Source organism: Bacillus rossius, chromosome 1 (genome assembly GCF_032445375.1).
Source record: "Bacillus rossius redtenbacheri isolate Brsri chromosome 1, Brsri_v3, whole genome shotgun sequence".
Lineage (NCBI taxonomy): Eukaryota > Metazoa > Arthropoda > Insecta > Phasmatodea > Bacillidae > Bacillus > Bacillus rossius.
Window position 1 is genome coordinate 288,059,413 of NC_086330.1, and position 703 is coordinate 288,060,115.

General features: G+C 29.2%; 1 non-coding gene across 1 annotated transcript; it reads right to left on the reverse strand.

Annotated features, from left to right (window-relative positions):
• Window positions 1-294: 294 nt before the first annotated feature.
• On the reverse strand, window positions 295-368 carry Trnav-gac (transfer RNA valine (anticodon GAC)). The gene has a single exon. It is a non-coding gene; the product is annotated as a tRNA-Val (tRNA).
• Window positions 369-703: the final 335 nt, after the last annotated feature.

Genomic DNA, 703 nt, shown 5'->3' on the forward strand with positions numbered 1-703 from the left:
TACCACAGGTTAGGTAATCTATTCTTACAGTTAATTATGTTGGTATTGGTAAAATGTTAATTTTGTGGTTTGGTTCCTTGTTGCATAACACTGTCCAATTACACAAGCACAATTTTTAATCAACGACTATTTTAAGATGTACCCCAAAAATTTTACTTTAACAATGTAAATAAAACAAAAGAAATTCTAAACTATCATATATATCACAGATATAGATCTAAAAGCATTAAGCGAGAACGCAAAAAAAACTTGAGCAAGCTGCAACGAAACTAAATTGGATTTAACAATAAATGGTGGGCGGTAGCGGATTCGAACCACTGACCTCTACGATGTCAACGTAGCGCTCTAACCAACTGAGCTAACCGCCCCAAATTATTCACATATATACTAAAAGAGTATGTAGCAAAGTAAAATTTTTGGGGTACATCTTAAAATAGTCGTTGATTTTATATATATATATATATATATATATATATATATATATATATATATATATATATATATATATATATATAAAATAATTCAAAAATAATATCTACAAAATTGGCAAATTTAAAGAACACAGAGTTATAAAACACACAAAAAAGACAAAACATCTGTTCAATTGTCAAATACATTGCCAAGTTCTGGCACAGAATAAAATCCTCTTTTATTAAAAGGTGTGGGAATTTGAATCCCACCCAACACCTCTTCCCACTCATAT